At 42.1% G+C, this 23,188-nt stretch overlaps 1 protein-coding gene across 1 annotated transcript in view; it reads left to right on the top strand.

Moving 5' to 3' along the window:
• Positions 1–23,188, top strand: part of LOC114479198 (low-density lipoprotein receptor-related protein 8-like) — a 117,939-nt gene that overhangs the window by 2,951 nt on the left and 91,800 nt on the right. The gene's annotated exons all lie outside the window — the stretch shown is intronic.

Raw genomic sequence — 23,188 nt, 5'->3', positions numbered from 1 at the left:
TCGTATTTATTTTCGTGTTTACTTTTTTACCAGCATTGCGTCAAAAGTACTCAATGGATTTTGACAATATTTTAACCAAAGACAGACCTTAGGCCATGGAAGATTCCATTATATTTCGGATGGGATCCCGATCAATATACTGATTCTGGATCAGATTCAAAATAAAATAATCTGTATCTCTAATTGTTGGCGAAAGTTCAAAAGTTCATCTCTTAATTCATAATTGAGTATCTTTATGAAATTGAACTCAGTTATATCGGGTTGGTTCCTCAATTATCGCGCAAAGTTGAATCCAGATCAGATCCGGATTGCACATTTTATCTTGTTTTTTTGTTTTTTTTAATGTGGGTACCTATACATTTGGACTTACTCTATCTATGGGATAGAAGTTTTTTAAATTATGAATGGTCATGGTAGCATGATCAGGATTATTGATCCAGATAACTGCCATTATCTGGCAAAGAGAATATTTGTTATTTGGTGGCGACTTGTGCTCTATGAGTGCTGTTATTTATTAAAGCTGCAGTATGTAAGTTTTTTTTTTTTTGGCATAATTTGGTCAAAAATCCATAGTCATCTTTGAGAATATTGTAGTCCAATGTGTTCTGAGGGGACAGTGGCTCTCTTCTCCTTCTCCTGGCTCTCTAAGTAACATTTATAAATTCAGGAGCGTGATGCTGGATGTCAGCCAATCAGAGATCTTTCTACAAACAAGTGTGCTCCATGGGCTGTTTTGGGCATTACTATTGGCTGGTCACGTTCACTTACCAAATGTATTGGTGGACGTCCTAGCAGAAATCTCCATCGTGGTATTAGGCACAACAGTTACACAGCAAATCAAATGGAAAAAGGCAGACTGAGGTGGAGAAGCAACAGTCTAAAAGGCACAAACTTACTCAGCAGGAACAGGCAGCTTTGTGTCCTTGCGGATCCCCGTGACTGTGCAGGGTCCGCCCCACACACTAGTGTCAGAGGTAGAGTGACAACAGACGGGATAAATCGCATGTAAACCTAAGAGAAACTTATTCGAGGTTAATTAATTTTACAGCCTGGATGCGAAGTGATGGTTTTCACTTTGCCCTGAGCAGCAGCTGGAATCACAGCCGACTGTGTGAGCTCTCTGGCGGGGAGGGGCTGATGGCAGTAACTACAGAGTGATACGTGCATTCATGTCAGAGTCTCTAAAACACCAGAAAACTCAAGATAAAGTTCCTACGTTTGTCACCAGTCTCTATTGAGAAAAAAAGTCTATATGAGCGTTCACAAAACACACCGGTAAGGGAGGCTAAGATACGGATTCAAAACGGAGTGGAGAGAGGATTATACAAACTGCAGCTTTAATGCTTCAATTTTTCACTTACACCTCCATGTTCAGGATTGTTCTTCAAACTTAACTGCGTCTGTGTCTGAAAAGAAGGTCACTGGAACATTTGTGTACGACTGCTTCATTTGGACTCACAAACGCTGCTATTTAGTGGTAATAATTCTCCATCAGACCAATTAATCTTTGTTTCTTTGATGATTAAAATAGGAAATTGTTGGTAGGGTTTATGAACCCTCAGCAGAGCGTCTAATATGCGAAGGGTTTTAATTAAAGCCCTTAATGTGACCCACCAATGGATAGTTATGAGAAACAACCATCAATGTGCATGATGTGATTCCAGAGTGGCCTTTCCTTTATATGTCTCAGAGTGCATGTGTGGGCGGGTTGATGCAAAGCTGACACTCCAGTTTGTGCACCAGCTTCATTGGAATAAAGGAATAGCAATGGACAATGTTTGCACTCATACCATTTATATCTCCATATACAGTAGCTACTGTTTATACCTAAGCCTGTGAGCATGGTTTGAATCAGTGTACTAGTGTTGTTCTTTGATTTACTTTATTCGCATTTAAATGAAGTTAGAATTCTAGTGAGAAGTACCAACATTTAATTTGTGCTGCCCATTCTCCTCGGCCCTCCAAAATATCAAACAAATTACTTTTTTAAATCAAAATGCAAGATTAGATCTCATCAATAATATTAATCGTTTTCCTGTTTGATTTTATATAAAAAGTTGCTCCAATATTTTATGGTTTTTCTTTTTATTGTCTTTTTTTTTTTAAATTGATAAAAATTCATTGTAGTACAAAATGTAAAAAATATTCTTACTTTCAAGGGTAGAAGTACAGTACTTGTTGATTTGACCATAATCCTTTACAACACACTAATTGAGCCGCTACAATGTTTGTGGGTGGAGCTTTGTTGGAGAGAGAGAGAGAGAAAAACTTAGGATAATGGTTGATTTAGTTCAACTGTTGATTACATAGATTTTTTTCTTTCTTTTTTGCACATTGTTACTCTGAAATGCATGTTATTATCTTAACAACACAATGGACAGGAGTAAAAGTAGTATTTGCAGTTGAAGCTAAAGTTACTTTGAACTGCAGAAGATAAACCCTCACAGGGGGGAAAGTATACCCAGAAGCTCCTTATTGATCTTCATAACAATTACTGACTCGATGGATGAACTTCTACTGAATGAAAACCAGGATACATTGTTTAAAGGGCTACTCAACCCAACTGAGAGTCAATTTAGAAGCTGCATATGCAACAAAAAGCACTTAAAATGCACACTTGTGGATGTCGAAATGCATCACAAACTGTGATGCAGTGATAACTGAAGGAAGGGCTCCATTTATGTAATGCCAACTGTTTCTGATTTCCATAGTTTCCTGGCACATTCAATGCCCAAATCGATCCATTGTACTGTTGCTGGTCTTCTTGGGAATGACATTGTATTGTCTAAGGAACTGGAGGATATGTAACTAAGTGCTAATGCTAATAATTAAAATGCTATTTCTTCATAAACTTTCTATGGGAGCATAAATATGAAGAGTTAACCTCGCGTGACAACATGACATGTGAACATTGATTAGCTGAAATCTCCAAAATGGCAATGTCCATTAGTAAAGAGCTATTCCGTTTTTTTTTTGTTAAAGTTTATATGTCTCCAAGACATTTCATACAGGAATCTGTAACAAAATGTCATTCTTCAGCTTTAGAGCAATCATCCAAAGTGCTTTTATGCAATGGGTTGTGTATTGCCTTTTAGACAAGGCAAATTTATTTGTATAGCACATTTCATACACAGTGCGACTCAATGTACTTTACATGATCAAAAAGTGCAACAGAAAACATTCAACAGCTTAAAATCTATACGAACATTAAAGTCGGAAAAAATAAATAAAAATAAAAATAATTTAAAATTCTCACAAACACATAGTCCAGTCATTTTTGAGTAATCACGAAACATCCGTGTTTTTTTCCTCAAATTTAGCACCAAACATTTTCACCAGGTATTTCTCACTGAGTTGATTCATCACGTTTTTTTTTTTTCAGTGCACAAAATGTTTAGAAGTATCCGGGGGTGGACTTGTACTACTACATTATCAGTGGACACCATGAAGCCATTATAAAGTCAGTAATGCTCAACATGTGGCTTTTTACGTCTTAATTTCAATTATTATTTTCCCAGAAAATCTTAAAAGGGGTAAACTTTTTAACCCCTTTTTGCCTATTTTCTTTGGTCATTTTGCAACTTCCGTTTTCCCATTTTTGCCCCTTTTTCAAAAAGTTCTGACACTTTTTTCAGACGTTAGCTACCTTTGTTAATAAATATCCCTTTTTCCTTATTTTTCGTCTATTTTTGCAAGTTCCTTTTAACACTTTAATCCAATTTTTGTCCATTCTTTAATTTTTTGGCCACCTTTCATGTTCCATATTTTTGCCCTTTTTCACTATTGTTTGCCACATGTTGCTCATTAAAGTTATCCTTTGCCAATACATGTTACCTTGTTCCTCTCTAATTGCCCATTTTTTAGCCACTCTTGACTGCTTTTTGCCGATTTTAGCCACTTTATACTCTTTTCTTGCAATGTTTTTGCCACTTTTTGACCACTTTTGGACGTCTGTTACGATGTCTACTTCCACTCGGTTGTAAAAACGAACCCACCGGGATGATGCCCTGTATGCCCAAATGGCCAGTCCAGAATGGGAGTATCCAATACATCACAAACTTAGATCGGCACCGTCAGCCCAGTTGTGTGCCCCGTTAAGTGAATAACCTGTAGTAAGAATGTTTTTTTTCTCCATAGGATAATCATTTTGCTCAGCAGGTGATCACACGTGACAAGTTTTCAGTATCAGATCAAAGAGCTCAAAATAATGCAAACGATTTGTAGTTGGCATTAAAAACATTTAAAAACTGTTTAGTTTGTGAGGAAGCTGAAGAGACAGAAAGTGCTCCATGCTGTGCAGTGAAGGGTAAACCTGAGCAACATATGCAAGTGAGGATTTAGCTTGTTTACATTCTCAATCCTCGGTAGAATTTACACAGTTGGATTATTGTGGGCTTGGAAGTGGTTTTCATTTCTTTTGAATTTGGCTGAATGGATAAGCACCCTTTTCAACTTTCCTTGTGTCTGCAAAGTATTATTTTGTCACACAATGCTAATACAATGCAGTGGCTGAGTGTGTGCAACAGACCATGTTCATGCTGAGGACGGACGCTTCAGTGCAGATCATTTTTACTCAAACCAGCATCACATTATTTTCAATCTGACTGTCAAACAAAACCAGTGTAATTTTTTATAGTAGCATCCTACCCTTAAATTACTGGTCCTTCTCTATCCTCCACCCGGTTTCTATTAACCCCCATCCCCCACAAGTCCACCCCCAGTCTGCACTCCCATCTCTCCATCTATCCCACCATCCCCCATTATCAAACTGTATTTCCCCACACACCAGTCATCACTCGCCACGTATACACGCACGCACGCAGCCATATACGCATAATTGAACTCATAAGTATGTATAGACACGAATGTTGACCAGACACATACCAGCGTCACCTCATACCTAACAGAGTGTATAAAAACTCAAGCCTTCAATCTATGATATTCTTTAAATCCAGCTCATCTCAAATGCTATAATTTAATGATCTGAACTGAAATGGCAGTTATTGTGAGAGATTATAGTTGGTTCATTTTGGTTGACAAATGTATTTATAAGAGAATTCAAATACCTTATTATCATTTATTGCAGTGTTTTTTAACCTTTGGGTCGTGGCCCCATGTGGGCTCAACTGAAATTTAAATGTGGTGGCCTGAAATGTCTAGCGATTATTAAAAAATAATTAGTGATTAAAAAAATATATTTTTAAATCTTTAATTATAATTTTTTTCAAATGAAAACACAACACACAATCTTAAACAACTGTATTTTATACTTTTGCTTTCTCAAATATAAATGTAGTTCAAAACAAAATGCAGTTTAAAAAAAAACGAAAGGGGAAAAAAGGAAGAAAAATAAATAATATACAGTACAAAAATATCTGAGCTGGCACATTTAGTCACTTTGTGCACTGGTCTTGGCTACTCTGTATGTGTTGCACAGTATAACAAACATAATCAAAAACTAATCAAGGAAGAAAAAAACGCCAGAAATTTGCGTTGTCAAAATGGGGTCACGATCCAGAAAAGGTTGGGGACCACTCATTTAGAGAGTTTCTGGGAGGTTCTGCAGCCTGATCCAGCTGTTTTATGGAGCAAAGTGGGTACATGGGTACAGTGCAGGGCATCTCAGGATTTACAAATAGAGACGTGCAATCAGTCACGCATAAAACCTCCCACATTCACACCTCAGTTCTAAATTTAATCCCTTTCTAAAAAAATGTTTTAAAACTGATTTGCAACTTGAACCAGAGGTGTGCAGAGTAAGGCAAGGCAAATATATTTGTATAGCACATTTCATACGCATGACAGCTAAATGTGCTTTACATGATTAAAATACAACATTTAAAAACATTATTTATTTTTGAGCAAGGACAAGAAAACAAAAAACAAAAGGAGCCAAAAAACTCTGTGTACAAGGAAACCCAACAGAGAAAAACAATGAGACATGTTCAAAATAAATTCTAAGATCCATGTACACTTAGAACTGTAATAATATGTTTGCTCAAAAGGGAGCAAAAAAAGAAAGACTTATTCAATTCCACCCCCATTTCTTAACCATACAAGTTTCATCATATTGCTTCTGTCTGTTTGGACCTCCAGAAGTACACAAACCAATATGTTGTCATCAAGCTCTGCAGAAGCATGATTACGAGCCATTCAGTTGATTCAGGTGTGTTGTAGCAGGGAGACATCTAAAAGTCTCAGGAATCTGGCCCTCGAGGACTGGAGTCCGCCACCCCTGCATACAATAAAAAAAGTTTAACGATCATCAATACAAACATTAAAGGAAATAATAATAAATAAAAATCTCCCTTTCACTCATAAGCAGAGAAAAGAAAAGTCTCTGTGGTAATTTGGATTAAAAAATGTTCACATTGGATGCTGACTTCAGCTCTGCTGGCAGTTTGTTCCACTTCTTTGCAGCATAACAATCAAAAGCTGCTTTGCTATATTTATCAGTATGGCAAACTGTTTAAGTGAGTCAAATATTATCGATGTGGTTAGTTTATCCAGCACATATAGATCACAAAAAGTCATTTTATTTTGACCTGTGCTAGCAATGCACATGTGGAGGCAGGAGAACCTGTTGATGCCAAACAAACAGTCAGACATTAAACTTCAGCTGGAGGTGTCCTCAGCAAACTCCTGGTTTTTACCTCCCAACAATTATTCTGTCCACAAACTGCTCTGAGCCCTGAATGCAGTCAATGACGGCTGCAACTTTGTCCAAGATGTAGGTTTTTTATTTGATGTTTGCTGATTGGCTCTTTGAAAGCACCTGGTTTTCTTTTTTTTTTTTTTTTTTTTTTTTTTTTTTTTTTTTTTTTTTTTTTTTTTTACCTTGTCTGCACATGCTTTCGAAGGTTAACACTACAAGAAGTGCAATCTTTTGACAGCAATGCATATTTTATTATTGCAATTAAATAAATTTATTTATTTCATTGCATAATTGTGACCGTCACCAGCCCTCCCTAGGGAAGGGTAAGAAATACTTTATTAAAGGGAGGATGTAAAAAAGAGAGGGCAGTGTTACACCAAGGTGAGGGGTTGGAGGGGGGTGGGGAAGTTAGCAGGGAAGAGGGATACAAGATAGGATATGGAATGGGTGAGGAATAGTTTTAAGTGATGCGATGTGAAATTGTGGTTGTGTATATTGTGTTTATTGTTGTGTTGTCAAGCCAGTTTGGTGACCAGTGTGTGGTTTAGGAATAATGGTGGTGGCTGTGAACAGAGGAAGAGGTGAGTGGAAATTCCATAAAACAGGTATTTGGGAACAACGTGTCTAAGGTTGAGCCCAGTATGAGTGTTATCCCACAGCCCAAGGCCAGTGCATCCATGACAAATGTATTTCCAAGTACCGCCACTGCAAAACCCAAGAGCCGCCCCCGGGCCCGAAGAAGCAGTCAGGCCAGCAGCAAGAGCAGGCAGCCTAAGGGCCCCCGGCGACCACCCCACGGCCAAGCAGTCCCCCGAACGCCCCCAAGATCCCAAGCCGAGAGGCAGCCATCGCCCCCCCATACACACCCGAGAAAGCCCCAAGGAGCCAAGGACCCAGCGCACCACGCCACCGATCCCATCCCCAACCCCCAGACCCCCCACCCCATCGACCCCCCCACCCCCCCACCCCACCCCCGCGCCTAACCCCCCGAGGGGAGGGCCCAGAGAACTCCCTGCCCGAGGCCCCAGCGGAGGAGCCGAAGCCCACACCCAGCAGACGACCAGAACCGCGCCGAACAGGCAGCCAGTGGGCACCCGCCGGCGAGCCCAGAGCCAGCAGGGGCCCGACCCCAGGCCAGAAGGACCCGGAACGGATGCAGCACCAGGAGCAGCCCGCCCAGGGAGGACGACCACACCCCAAGCCGCATAAGGCACCAGGGGGCCGCTGGGAGTCTCCCCGCCGGCCCCCAGGCACCCCAACCTAGCCCCCCACGGCGCCCCAGATCACCCTTCACTGATGCCGCCCGCGCCACGAGCTTCAGTTCTTTTTTTTTTTTTTTAAAGCCAGGGCCCCCTCCAAGGGCCAAGCCAGACCGCCCCGCCGGGATGTGGCCCCCTATTCCGGCCCCCGACACCCTACCTCACGGGGCACTGCCCAAGCAGGGGCCGCACCAGTAGGTACGCAAGGGCGCGGCACGCGCCACCCGCCCCGAAAGACCCCCGCCAGGACCGGCCCGGCCAGCAGGCCAAGCACCCCGGGCCCCAGGAGCACCCCCCGGGACCAGGACCCCCCAAGGGCAAGCCCCCGGGCCAAGCCCCCCGGGACGCATCCCCCACCCCCGCCCGGGACCCGGCCACGGCCCAGCAGGACCGCACAGCCCCGGACAGCCCACGGCCAGCAGCCCAGGGCCCGCCGCCCCCCGGACAGCGCCAGCCACGGAGCAGCGCCCCCCGCCGGCCCGCGAGCAACCGGCGATCCCCACCGCGGGGACGGAGGCACCCCAACGGCACACATCAAGTGCGGGACAGCAGCCCCCAGCCAAAGATGCCCCGGACCCACCCACCAGTCCGCAAACGGCAGGATAGACCCACCAGGCGGCCGACAGCAACCTCCACCACCGGAACAGCTAGCGCCGCCCCCCAGTAAACAGCATCACCCCGAGGCGCCAAGCAACCCCGCCCCAACCCCGGCGAGGACACCAGCACCCCCCCAGCACACCCACCCCCCAAACCGGCGAGGCAGGCCGCCCCGGGCCCGCACACCGCGGGGCCCGCCCCCAAGGCCACCAGGAGACAAAGCAAGCACCAAGCCACACCCAAGGGGGAGAGGCACCCCCGCGCCCCACCCGGCCGACACAGCCCGGAAAGACCCCGCAAGGAGAGACCCCGGCAAAGCCCCCCCGAGACCCACCGCCACGCCCGACCGCACCATCTTGATGTGCTTTTGCTCTATGCAGTGGCCCAGCCACCAACAGAGGGGCCAGGCCCCCACCGGAGAGGCCCAAATATGTGTACCAACCCACCACCCTCTTATGGTGCCTCTCCATTCCCCAATGGAGAGGCACTTCCCGATCCCCTGTGTGAATGTGTGTGTTTGGTGAATGTATGGGGTGTAATTAAAAGAAGGGGGATGGAGGGGAGCGGTGCTCCCCCTCCAGCCTCTGTGGATTTATGTGTATGTGGTGTAATAGGCCGGAGGGTGTAAAAGATGATACACCCTCCGGGGGGTGACATGTTGAGATGCGATTAAAATTGGAGGGATTAGTAGGGCAACTAGAGGTGGGAGGGCCGCCCCCACGCCACTACATAGTAACACAGGTGGCGGCCCCCTCCACCCCCAGCCCCACCATCCAGCCCCCCAAGGGTTGGGTATTGGTGTGTGGTGCATTTTGTGAGTGAGCCAGACCAGCTGGGAGTGGGGTGAAGTGAACATGTAGGAGGCCTGTCCAGTGTGAGCCGGGCCCGTCCGCGTGGCGGGCCACGCGAGAGGGTAGATGGCGCAGACGGGCAAGTGGCACTGCGGGCCCCGGAACAGCACAGCCGGAGACCCCCCCCCACGGCACCCCCCAGACCGCGCCGGCCCCGCGGAGCACGGCGACACCCCCCACCCCCGGGCACAGCCAGGCACCAACAACATCCCCCGGCACCCCAGGGGGCGACCCCCGCCGCCCGCCGGCCCGGAGCAACGCCACCCCGCCACCAAGGGGAGCGGCCGAGCAGGGGGGAGGCCCATGCCCGCACCAGGGCCAGCACAGGCCCACCCGGCGCCACGATACAACACTCTCCACCGGGAGGCGGCCCCGGCCCCCCCGACGAGAGAGGACGCCATCCACCGCCAAGCAGGGCCATCCCGCCAGCCACGGACCGGCAAGCCAGAGTACCGAAGCACCCCCAGCCCGGAACCGCCCCCCCACACCAACGGCGCCAATAGAGCCCCCCCCCCCCCCCCCACGGAGGCAATCCCCGACGACCCACGCACCGGCACGAGACACCCCCCCGACGCCAGCACACCCCAAACAACAGCGGGCCCAAGGCCACCAGCCCCGCCCCGCCCAAGGCTGCGCAGCGCCGCCACGAGCCGCGGCCGGTCCCCGGGCAGATGGCCGGAGAGCACCTCCCCGGACACGTAGCCCAAGGATCCGCCCCCGGGGCACCCCCGCCCCGGAATCGCGCCCACGGCGCCCGGTGCACCCAGCCAGCAGACCAGCCAATCCCAACGCGGATCCACCGGGCCAGGAACCACGCGCCGCGCCCCCGCACACCCGCCCAATACGACCCCCGGGGAGGCCCCATAGCACCCCTCACCCCACCCCCTAGCCATAACGTCCACACCCCGGTCATTGCGGTCGTACAAAAAGCCCCCGAGGGGGCCCCGCCTAGCTCGTCGCGCAAGCGACATCCCTAGCAAGGGTGCGCCTCAGGGAGCCAAGCCAAGGACCCGCAAGGGCCGACGGAGCAACCCACAGCCACACCCCGCCACCCAGCAACCCAGGAGGCAATCGCCGACCCCGGGCAGCAGCCACCCCCAAAGCTACCCCCACCCCGGATCCCCCCGGACCGGAGCCAAGGACCCCACCACCCCAGGCCCCCCAACGAGACCACCCCCCAGCCAACCCACCCGGCACGGCACCGCCCGTCCCCCAGGCGGGAGCCACAGCCCCCCCACCAGCGCCCCAGGCCAACGGGAGCCCCCCAAACCCAACCCCACAGGATGGCGGGCGCAAGAGCAAAGGAGGAGGAGGGGGGGAGGACGAGACAGGGGGACAGGGAGCAAGGGGAAGGAGCGGCAGGGGAGCACGCAGGGCCCCAGCCCCAGAGACCAACCAGATGCGCATGCAAGGGGCAACGGCGCCAAATCAAACAGCCCCGGGACCCCGTGAACACCCAGAAGGAATGCACACCCGCGCTGAGGCAACAAGGCACCCCGGCAACCCACCCCAGCCATCCTGACCAAGACCACCCCAGAGGCCCAAGGCGGCCCCGGCCTACAGTTGGGCTAGTGCGTTAGTAAAGAGTGGTGCTGGCAGTCGCTTGCAGGCTAGATCATCAGGCTTTTAAAAATTTAGATTTAATGCAATTAAAAAAGGAGTCCAACGCTCCTCAAAGCACGTTATTTTTTTTTGTTTTCTGAGAGCAGACATCTTTTCCATGGAAATAAATTCTGTGAGGAGATTTTGCCATTGGTTTATGTTTAAGGATTTTTTGTCTTTCCAATTTAGTAATATTGTTTTTTTTGCTATGGCTAGTGCCGCAAGGATTGATTGTGATTGGTTTGCTGGAGGTTGAAGCATTGTCAGGTCTCCAATCAAACAAAGATTTGGAGATAAAGGAATTCTGTAGTCCAAAATGGAGGACAGTTTTTCAGTGATTAGAATCCAAAAGTGTTGAACTGGGGAGCAAAGCCATAAGGCATGTAAATAGGAATCCGCTGTATTCTGGGTGCACTGAGAGCAGATGTCTGTTGCTGAGAAGCCCATTTTATGCATTTTCTGTTGGGTAATGTGGGATCTGTGGAGGACCTTGTATTGAATTAGCTGAAGGTTTGTGTTTTTTGTCATCTTAAAAGTATTACAACAAATTTCTGCCCAGAAATCAGTGCTCGGGGTGATTGAGAGTTCGGCCTCCCACTTCGCGATTGGTAAGTAATTACAGTTAGTGTTCGAAAGCGCTCTGTATATTTTTGAGAGTTTTTTTGATTTTGTTGAGATTTTTTTCATATATATAGCCAGTTCTGGAGGTTGTAACGTAGTTAAGTCTAGTGGAGTGGTTTTCTTTATTGTCTCTGTTACTTGTAAGTACTGTAGAAAGTTACTTTTATTTATATCGAATGCTTGGGTTAGATTGTTATATGACCTGATCTTGTCATTTTCAAAAAGGTCTTGGAGATGAGTGATTCCACTCTCTTCCCATGTCTTCAGATAGAGTGGTGTTTTTTTATTTTTAAAGTCGGGGTTGTGCCAGATTGGAGAGAGTATACTAGTTTTTAATTGGCCATTTGTGATGTCCAGGGCTTTCCACCATGCAGTCAGTGTGGAGGCAATTAGTGGGTTTTTAAAGCAGTTGTGATGTTTGAGGGTCGCAGTGATAAAAGGGAGATCAGAGAGTTTAATGTGTTTGCAGTCTAACTGTTCTATTTCTAGCCAAGTGTTGTAGTATTCTTTTGGATTTAGCCATTCTGTTAAATATAGTATTTGGTTTGCTAAGTAATAATGCATGAAATTAGGGGCTTCTAAACCACCCTCGTCTTTGTTTTTTTGAAGGGTAGAAAGGCTTATTTTAGGTTTTTTATTTCTAGTATAGAATTTTGTAGTTGTAGAATCTAATCTTTGAAACCATTGTTTTGGTGGTTTTAGTGGTATCATTGAGAACAAGTAGTTTATTTTTGGTAAGATTTTCATTTTAACTGAGGCTATCCTGCCAAGTAGTGAGATGGGGAGATTGTTCCATCTCCGCAGATCTTCTGTGACTTTGTCCAACATCGGATCATGATTTAGTTTAATTAATTCATTTAAGTTTGGTGATATATTTAAGCCTAGATATTTAATTGTATTTGTGGTGGAGGGGTGTTGTGGATTTTGGTGTGCAGGATTCCAAGAGTTTTTTGTCAAAGGGAGGATTGATGATTTTGTCCAGTTAATGGAATAGTCTGATAATTTAGAGAAGCTGTTTATTAGATTAAATACTTCCTCTAAAGAGGATTGCGGTTCTTCCAAATAGAGTAAAATGTCATCCGCGTAGAGATTAATTTTGTGTTCTGAGATGGATGAGTGGATTCCTTTAATAACAGAGTTCTGACGTACAGCTGCTGCGAGAGGTTCAACGAATATTGCAAAAAGCAAAGGTGAGAGTGGACAGCCTTGTCTGGTTCCCCTCTGCAGTGTGAAGCTTTGGGATGTTATTTTGTTTGTGGTTACTGAGGCCTTAGGTTTATTGTACAGGGTGGAGATCCATTGTATGAATGATTCTCCGAAGCCAAATTTGCCAAGGACAGTTAGGAGGAATGACCAGTTTACTCTATCAAATGCTTTTTCTGCATCGAGTGACAAGATTATTGTTTTCTTTTTAGAGTTCTGTGCCATGTTGATCACATTAAACAGTCTTCTCACATTGTCTGTGGAGTGTCTCTTTTTAATAAAACCTGTCTGGTCTTGGTGTATAATTGACTGTACTACTTTCTCTAACCTGGATGTGAGTGCTTTGGAAATAATTTTTAAGTCTGTGTTAATAAGTGAGATGGGACGATAGCTTGAGGGTAATATGGGGTTTTTGTCTGGTTTAAGTAACAATTTAATGTTCGCTGTATTCATGTGACCTCCTACATGCCCTTTATTTTTGATCTCTGTTACTACTCTGAAAAATAGTGGAGCCAGCATTGACCAGAAATGTTTAAGGAATTCAGCAGGGAACCCATCTGGACCTGGTGCTTTGCCTGTTGACATGCTATCTAAAGCATTTTGTAATTCTTGTAAGGTTAATGGTGAGTCTAAGGTGGTTTTCTGATCTATAGTGAGCTGTGGTAGGTTTAGTTTATTAAGAAAGGTTTTAATATCTTCAGGGTCAGGGTTTAAATTTGATGAGTATAAGTTTTGATAATAATCATGAAAGATGTTATTAATGTCCTGAGGTAAGTTTAAAGTTTGACCTGCGTTATCAGAAATTGCTGCTATAAAGGAATTTTCTTTATTATGTTTGAGCTGATTTGCTAAATATTTGCCTGATTTATTATTGTAGTCAAAGTTTTTGTATCGTAATTGTTGCAAAATGAAGTCGGTTTTTTTAGATAAGATGATATTCAGTTTAAGTTTTGTATTTTGGAGTTTTTCCCATAAAAGTTCAGAAGGGTTAGCTGCGTATTCTTCCGTAAGTTTTTTGATCTTTTCTTCAAGTGTTTTTTCTGCCATCTGTTCCTGTTTTTTCTTAAAAGAAGAGTATGATATAATCTTCCCTCTAATGACAGCCTTGCCAGTTTCCCAGAGTAAGGACGGTGATATTTCCGGGGAGTCGTTTGTCAATAGAAAGTCCTCCCATTCTTTTCTTATAATTTTTTCAAATTTACTGTCATTAAGTAATGAAGTGTTAAAGCGCCATAGAGAGGATACTTTCTGATTAGAGTCACACTGCAGGGTGAGGGATATTGGGGCATGATCGCTAATAATTATAGGATGTATTTTAGAGGACATCTTATGTATGATGGAATTATTTGAAAGAAAAAAGTCAATTCGGGAGAAGGATTTATGCACAGGGGAGAAGAAGGTATATTCTTTTTTAGTTGGGTTATTCAGTCTCCATACATCTCCTATTCCAAGGTCTTCCATGTAATCCATTAATACTTTAGCAGATCGAGATGGTTTTGTATTTGAGCACTTACTAGATCTGTCCAATGATGTGTTGAGCGCCAGATTGAAGTCACCTCCGATGATTAGAGACGAGTCTGCAGAAAGGTCTGAAAGCTCTGAGAAAATTCTATGGAAAAAATCAGGGTCATCATTATTGGGGGCATATAGATTAAGAATTGTGAAACATTTATTATAGATTACTACTTTGATAATAATATATCTACCCTCTGGGTCTATGACGGAGTTGATTATGTTAACGGGTAACCTTTTGTTGAGAAGAACCGAGACTCCTCTTTGTCTGGAATTAAAACATGAATTATATATCTTGTTAAAATTTGAATCTGTCAGGGATTTTTCTTCTGATTTAAGTAAGTGAGTTTCTTGAAAGAAGACAATGTCTGCATTTAATCTTGATACATAGTCAAATATCTTAATCTTTTTAGCCTGTGAGCGAATGCCACGCACATTCCAAGAAGTTACTGTAAACTGATACATAGAATGAGGTGAGTGTTAGTCCATACAGGTGTGAGCATAAGTGAGAATCTGTGAGCATTTGTGCACTGTGTTGTAAAAAGCTTGGATGCAAGGAAAGAAAGAAGAGGAGACATATTTATCATGCGATAGCACCACGGGGTAAAGGACTGGATTGAATAGGTTAGTGAAAAGCACAAACATACAATGACAACAACCAATATCAAAAGAGTAAAAGGAGCAAGGGGTAATTATAGGAGGTATAGGAGGTGGGGGGTGTTGTGGGTGTTGAGTGAGTGTGAAACAAAAAAAAGAGTGAGGGGTTCGAGACGAGTGAGTTGACATGAGGGTAGAGAGTGTCCTGTGAGAGAGTACGTGCCAAAAAGTGTTTACCAAAATCTAAGCCAATATGTAGCATACATACAAACATACATACACATACGTGTCTATATATACCTATCCATGTTTTTATTTTAGTGTTATTATTATCTTTATGTATTTATTTATTTTAATTATTATTATTGTTATATATATATATACATATATTTTTTTTTTATTTTTTTTTTTTTATGGAGTTATCATTATTTTATATATATTTTCTCTATTTATATATATATATATATATATATATATATATATATATATATACACATATACATACATACATATATATACATACATACATACACACATACATATAAACATATATATACATAGACATATATATACATATATACATACACACATACATACACATACACACATACATACATATACATGCACATATATACACACATACACATACACACATAAACATATACACATACATATATATATATATATATATATATATATATACACACATACATATACATACACACACATCTACATACACATACATATATAAACACATGCATATACACACACATACATACATACATATGTATACATATATACATACACATACACACACACATACATACACACTTTTTTTTTTTTTTTTTAAATGTATTTATTGTTTTTATTTGCCTTTTTTTTTTTTTTTTTTTTAATGTACAGATATATACATACACACATACAACATATATATTTATTTTAATTTTTTTTTAAAAAATAATGCTACCTTAGCTTCACCATAAGTGGAGAATTATCCTTTCAATGTTAACTCACATAACACCTGTGTTGTGTTTTTTTTTTTAACTTCATTATTATTATTATTTTTAGATTTGTCTTTCTCAGTAGAGCCAGGGGGTGATGTTTAAGTCCCTAAACAGTTGGCCATCTATGTAAAGCTTGTCTACGACCAGTTTGGAATTTTTGCCTTTCTGTCGGTTTTCTTTAAAGATAGGATACAGGGTTTTTCGACGTTCGTTTATTTCCCGAGGGAATTGATCATTCATGCCGAATTGCGTACCTTTAAGTTCCCGACCTTTACTTTTAACCTGGATCTTCTGTTGAAAGTGCTCAAATTTGGCAATGATGGGACGTGGACGGTTTCCTCTCCGTGGTCCAAGGCGATGGACACGGTGAAATGTGATGTTTTTCACGGTTTCTGCCGGGATTTTAAGCGCCGACGACATGAAGTCTTTCAGCAGAGCATGTGGGTCATCGTTGGGGGTTTCTGGAATACCTGAGAATATTACGTTGTCTCTCATACTACGAGATTGGATATCCAAGACTGACTCTTTAAGAAACTTGTTTTCTTTTTTCAGCTCTTTTACCTCGGAGCTCACCGCAGATAAAGCCGAATGGATATCATGATTATCTTTTTGTAAGTCCTGGATTTGTTGATAGGCAAATTCCAGGCTGACTTTCATTTCCTGAACGTCTCGGTGCAGTAAGTCGAGCACATCCAGCCTCTTAATTATGGTCTGTAGGAGTTCCGTGTGGGATTCTACCTCGAGGTCTGATGTATCGGTGGCCGAATCGTTTTTCCGGCGCTTCGCCGACTTACCTGATGTACTGGCTTTTGGTCCGGACTCCATCACGTACTCAGCGTAATATCTATCTATGAAGTCCTCGAGGTCCTCCACTCTGGCTGGTGAGAGGGCGCGTGGTCGGCTCTCGTTGGTGGCGTTGATTTAACGGTAAAAATCGTTAGTATGTGCACGTAAACAGGATCGGTAAACTAGTCACGGCAGCGAGCCGCCATGTTGAATTTTCTCAGCTTGTCATGTGACTCTCAGAACATCTCGCGTGACTTACCTCCTCTCTCTGATCAACAAGAGCACCTGGTTTTCTTACCTCATGGAGAAACGTATCCACTTCATGTATATACACACCTTGTATGAAATGTGGGGAGAGGTTAATTATTTTACTGACTTGTGATTTAACTTTCTACTCTCTGCATCTCACCTCATATAAATTCAACAGCAGTGAAAACAACCTCAGAGTTATTCCTCCAAACTTTGTCAGATTTAATGCAAAGTCCTACAGTGAATCCCTGTTGAATCCTCACTGATTTATTGCTGCATTTTACCCAGTTTCCTTTCGACATTGTTACCTTCAAAGTCTAGAGTGTGTGTTGGACTTTTCGTCTGTGTCTTAGATATAGTGTAATAATGATCACTTTCAATGGCCATTCATGAATTTATCATTTATAGCTGCAGGGAGGCGTTTTACATCACAAAATAGGACTCGAGGTTTGCCGTTTGTTTTCCACTGTAATGCTGAGTCAGCACCAAATTGTGTCTCTTCTTTCTAAGAAATCTGTGAAAAAACTGACTCTGCTAGATTTCCCTTGCACCCCCTGTAGCTGGGTTGTTTTTTCTGCTTCTCCAAAGCTGTTTTGTGCTAACCGCTACTACTGCACTGTTGAAACGAAAAGTGAAAAAAAAACAGCCACATATTCCCAGGGATTGTTACAATATATTCAAGGCTTTAAATTAACATTTTAGATCACCAGCCATCATGGCTAGTAGATTCTTTAAAGTTAGCAGCCAACCAGATTTTCCACCAGACACATTTTTTTTCCATAAATAAACTACATTATGAGTGCCACAGAATAGATTTAAGCGTTCATGTTTCTTTAAATAGTTTTTATTTTAGTTGATTGCAGAAATACATTACCCATAAAGATCAACTGTTGTTGATAGGTTTAAACCACTTACAAATCAGTAAAATTGCATATTTGATCTTGGAATTGCTTGGAACTAGGGCTGGGCAATATGGACCAAAAATTCATATCTCAGTATGATGTCTTAATTTTCTATATTGCCACAATAGAAAACTCAATATCTTGAATCTCAATATATTTGCCAGGCCTACTTTAAACATGCATTTAACCTCCTCAAGTTGTATATTTTCCTGCAATCTAATTCAGCTAGAAAACCCAATGGTATAGAAGAGGAATGTTTGAAGAGATGCTTGACAGCGTCATCTGCGTGTGTTTTAGCTGATGTTTGTTTGCTAGCCCACTGCCCTCACGTCTCCATGTCTCAAAGCCTCCTCGCCCTGAGTGATCATTAAGAAGTCTGCAGCTTCAATTGAGCTATTATCTCAGATTAGCGCATGCTGTTGCTCAAAGTTGCAGAGAGAGCGAGTTAAGGGGGTTGGTGGGGGGAATTAATGTGGGTATAAAGCGTCACTTGAGCCTTAACTTTTTGTCATCCTCTGCTGTGTGTTTATTCCGTATTACACTTGAACGTCTAGATGCCTCAAAGAAAATTCAAAACGGCATCATTAAAAAAAGAGAAACCATTTTAATGTCTGTTATTTCAAAGAAGAAAATACACAAAACTCTTAGGGGGGCACTGTAAGCAGTTTGTTTAGCTTCATTCAAAATACAGTTTAACTAGCAAACAATAGCAATACTGTTGAAGCATTTAATGAGTGCATAATTACGTTCGTTAGTGTCATTAGTGGGTTATTGGCAATTAGTTTGGCCAAATGTTTTTCCACATACACAGAGAAATGTAGAAAACATTAGAAATAAAAAACAAACAAGAACACTCAGAGCGCTAACCATGTCAAGCGCCAAATATCATTTTTGTTAGATATTGGCAGTTATCTGGATCAGTGATCTCAATCATGTTACCATGATCATGCACACTTTGAAGGCTTGGAAAACATTTCGGTAACACTTTACTTGAAGGTTTTTACATAAAGGCAGACATTACTCTGTCATTATTATGACATGACACCTGTCATTAGCATGAATAAGGTGTCATGAAGGCTATCATTAAGTGTTGTTCGTTACCCTAACCCTACATAACCCAACTAGATCCCTCCACCTAACCCAAAAATGCCAACATAGCTCCAAAGGTGTCATAATTTAGCGAACGACACTTAATGACAGCCTTCGATGACACCTTTTTCATGCTATTGACAGATAATGACAACGTAATGTCAGCCTTATGTATAAAACTTCAAGTAAAGTGTTACCAAAATGTATATCCTTATTAATAAAGATATAGTAGGTCCAAATGTATGGGTGCCCCCATTTTATTAAGAAATATCACAATGAAATGTGGGGTGAAGAAGAACCAACCCAAGATAATTGAGTCAAATTTCATAAAGATAGTCAATCACGAACCGAGATATAGACTTTTGAAATTTCGCCAATGATGAGAGGTACAGATTTTTCTATTTTTGAAACAGATCCAGAATCAGTATATTAATCTGGATCCCCTCCAAAATGTAATAGATTCTTCCATGGTGTTTGGTCTATCTTTGATCAAATTTTGTCAATATCTGTAAAGTACTTTTGACAATATACTGCCAACGGACAGACGGACAAATAAATAAATGTGAAAATATTACCTGATGGGTGGATGTAAGTTGTGGTTGTTGGGGGAGGGGGGTGTGACAGCGTGTCCAAAGTGGCTGGTTGCAGTTTTTTACTGAGCTTGTTATCATGTCGTCAGCATTCAGCAGCTAACTTTAGTATTCTTTTCATAGCTGATATAATGCAGCTACATATGAAAAGTGATTTTAGTAGTGTTGGTGAACTGTGGTTAGTTCTTTAATCGATAGGACTCGTGCTAAAGGTTGAAAAGTGTCTCCTAGCTTCATGAAAGCATGTTAAAAAGCATTGACTGTCATCTAGGCAGACAGCGTTTTTCATCTTGAATCAACATCAGAGGGGTCAAGAAAACAGAGCCACGAGGGAGGATGTCGGCACACATCGAGTGGACTTCGGTCATATGCGACTTGTGACTCATTTTGGGGAGAATGCCACTTCATGTGATTCGAAGAGCCTGCTTTGGTGACAGCTGCGGGGATGTTGAGATTAGATGAATTGTTGCTCCCAGGCTCACTCGATTTTGATTTGTGTGTTTGTGGGTGAGCACACGCACTTGTCACGTAGCTTCAAAAGACATGGTGCGCCCCTAAAGTCAAGTCTGAGCAATAGTGTGAGCAGCAGCATGCATAGTTGTGAATCGTACTAATGAGGAAATTATTCTGACACAGCAACCAAAGCCCTCAGTCTCTTTCCCTGTTTATTGATGAATCACTGTCACTGCATGAGTTATGAGTGTCACTTTGTTTCATTGTCAACATGCGCATCATTTTCACACTAAGTACATTATTATTATTAAGTACATTAATACATCACCAGGACAAAGTTACATGTGGTCAGTGATGTAAATTCATGTTACCCATTGACTTGTCTTTAACTTCAGTGCATCCATCAAATAATGTCTGACTGGAACTGAGCTTCGCCAAATGTGTTTACTCTTCCAAACCACTAGGCACATTAAAAAAAAGGTCAGCGACAGGAAAATATTTCATCTTAAACTTTCATGTGGAAACAAATGTTAATAATAATAATCTTTAAACAAAGATCATTCATTAAAAGCATTACTTTTTCAGTTTAATTTGAATTGTATTGAACGGTCAATCACTTTGACTTTGTATAAAAGTGAAAGCATATCGACTAAACAGAAACCAAGTACAACTATAGGCTATTTACATAACCTCGGTTCTCTGAGTAATATGAGTGAGATGTCTAACTATGGGATGTACGCCTCCGCGTCATTCCTCAGAAGCCCAATCTCATTACGCCAATCCTGATTGGCTGGTGAAATGTATTCATCCGCGACAGGTAGTCCCACCTATTATAAGTAGAGTGGGTGGATGATACTACGCCATTCAAATAAGCATAATGAAGACTGTCATTAAGTGTAGTTTGCTAAATGATGACACCTTTGGAGCTATTTTGGCCTTTTTTTGGTTAGGTGGAGAAATCTAGTGGGGATAGGTAGGGTTAGTGTAACGAACAACACTTATTGACAGTCTTCATGAGACTTTATTCATGCTAATGACAGGTGTCATGTCATAATAATGACAGCGTAATGTCAGTCTAATGTAGAAAACTTTAAGTAAAGTGTTACCAATTTCTTATATATAAATATTATAGAAACTAGCAGTATTCAAACCCTGATTTTGTTCATTTCTCACATTTAATTCAGTCCAGTAAAGCTGAGGGACAGTTAGTGTAGCAGGCTAGCAGTAGTGTGATTATCGTAAAAATAAATAAATACATTTGGTTAAAAAAAAGCGCAAGAAGCCAGAAATCGACTGATTTGCAGACATTTAGCAGTGAGGAGGTACAAGCGTCAGTAGATGTTTGTGGAGACTCAGCAGAATACAGAGAAACTAGGTTTTTTTCAGGGCCAATATGTTTGAAACCAAAGCCCACCTCCAGTCATTTTCTGATTGGCTAAGTCGACTGATGATTGGCACTTGGTTCAAGAAATAGCTCATCATGTCGTAAAGAAGGTGTACTTTTGCCTAAATAGGTGGCAATCAAAATTGGTAAATGCACTAAATCTACACAGTTAAATCTTTTGAAATATTTAAGATTCAAGATAATCTAAAAGGAAAATGTTCTCATTATTTTTTTATAGGAGACATATCATGCTTTCAAATCCTTCCTTTTTACATATGTAGGAAGATGAGATGAGTTATTATTAATGGGTTATATAACTAAGAATATTAATTATGATTATTAATATTACTTCAAATTTGCGGGGTGCCACTCCTTTTAACAGGAGAAATATGTCTAAGTTTTTAGACTAAACTCATCAATGTGAAACCAGGGAAAAGTGAATTCTACCAGACATCTACACCATAACCACAGCTTTAATGAATCAGAGGAATCAAATATTATGTTCAACCTTTTATTCAAAAGTCAACAATTAACACAGTCAAAATATCAATTGAAATGGGATAATTAAATCATGATCAAATGCATTTCTAGGCTAATAAAGGTGAGGATTATACGTAATAAAGTGAAATTACTAATCTAGAAGGATGCTAATCTACTAAATATTGAATAAAAATGCAGGATACATATTCAATAATAAAATCATAAAATCAAAGAATAAAATAAAGAGAGCTCATAACAAAGAGAGGAGGACGGACAAGGGGGAGACGAACAAACATGAATGAGATGTACTGTGTGTGTAGCATGTTGTTAATGCGTGTAAGTTTGTAGTTATGGAAATATGTATGTGATCTATTGTAGATGAAAGTTGCTGATGAGAGTTCATTCTTGTACCTTGAAGATGTCAGGGTTGGACCTGGAGGTGCTGTTTGAGCAATGCAGCAGGACGTGCCACCGTTGGTTCTGTTTCGGTTCAACAGAGTGTAGCCCCTTCAGCCGATCCGGGCGGTTAGGCCTTCGCAGCTGGCTTAGAGAATGGCTCTTGGCTAACCACAACGGGTCGCGGGCCCGGCTTCCTTTCGGCTGTTACGCACGTCACTAGATGCTGTATTCGTCCGAACCAAGCAGCTGTGGTTTCCAAAATCTAACTGTTTCAACTAAAAATAAAATGAAATAAATGAAAAGACTGGAAACATGAGGGAACACGTGTGAGCATGAACGCCCGCGTCCAAAACTATAGTTTCTGGTCGCGCGTCTTTTTTTAAAGGACGTTTGGCGACGCCTTTTGGAGGAGGCGTCTGGGTGGATCCTTCTGTGATCATGTCGGTGATTGGTCAATGTTTCTGCTTTCAGCTTGTGGGTGTGTCTTGGGTGTGTGTAAGTGTAAGACAGAGACGGACGACAAGGGATGATTCTAAACATAGAAGAATGCCTAATAATTAATTCCACATATTTCAAAACATCTTTTCAACATCATATCCTGAAATATCATGTATTACGAAAGGGTTTGATACCAAACATGACTGGAAAATATCCTAGAATCACTTTAGGAATTAATTAATGCATTTTACCTGTAATTACTCATAGACATAAATATCAAAAATCATGTTATGCCTCCTCTTAACTATATGGTCGCAGTAAATACCTCAGACTAACTTTTGTGATGTTTTTCTGGTAATTCTAAGCACTTTTAAATGATAAACACTTTAAAATAGCATTCTGTTGGTTATTGCATTACATGAAACGAGTGCAGACCCATTTGCAATTTCACTTTCAGTAGAAATCATTCCAAAAATGTTTTCATTTGTAACTTTCAAACATAATACAATTTCTTTGT

Source organism: Gouania willdenowi, chromosome 17 (assembly GCF_900634775.1).
Source record: "Gouania willdenowi chromosome 17, fGouWil2.1, whole genome shotgun sequence".
Lineage (NCBI taxonomy): Eukaryota > Metazoa > Chordata > Actinopteri > Blenniiformes > Gobiesocidae > Gouania > Gouania willdenowi.
The sequence above is the reverse complement of the archived record's forward strand: the minus strand, read 5'-3'. Positions and strand labels throughout refer to the sequence as shown.